The 241-nt window shown below is 19.5% G+C and overlaps 1 protein-coding gene across 5 annotated transcripts in view; it reads right to left on the bottom strand.

Moving 5' to 3' along the window:
* LOC107614303 (naringenin 8-dimethylallyltransferase 1, chloroplastic) overlaps positions 1-241 on the bottom strand; it is a 60,706-nt gene that overhangs the window by 18,019 nt on the left and 42,446 nt on the right. The gene's annotated exons all lie outside the window — the stretch shown is intronic.

Raw genomic sequence — 241 nt, 5'->3', positions numbered from 1 at the left:
CAAAAGAAAAAGTTTTAACATAAAACAAAATAAAAGACCAAAAAAATTTATGCAAAAATTTACGCAAATTAATTCAAAAAAAATTTATATAAAGAAACGCATAAAAAATATAATTATTCGTATATTTTCTCGTTTAAGACAATAAATAGCTACTAACCCCGTGTTTGTGAAAAATAAAGGCATTATTTGAAGCAATAATAATAATAGGATAAATTATATTTTTTATCTCTAAAAATTGTTA

This window comes from Arachis ipaensis, chromosome B08, assembly GCF_000816755.2.
Source record: "Arachis ipaensis cultivar K30076 chromosome B08, Araip1.1, whole genome shotgun sequence".
Classification (NCBI taxonomy): domain Eukaryota; kingdom Viridiplantae; phylum Streptophyta; class Magnoliopsida; order Fabales; family Fabaceae; genus Arachis; species Arachis ipaensis.
Note: the sequence above shows the minus strand (reverse complement) of the source record. Positions and strands in the feature narration are given on the sequence as shown.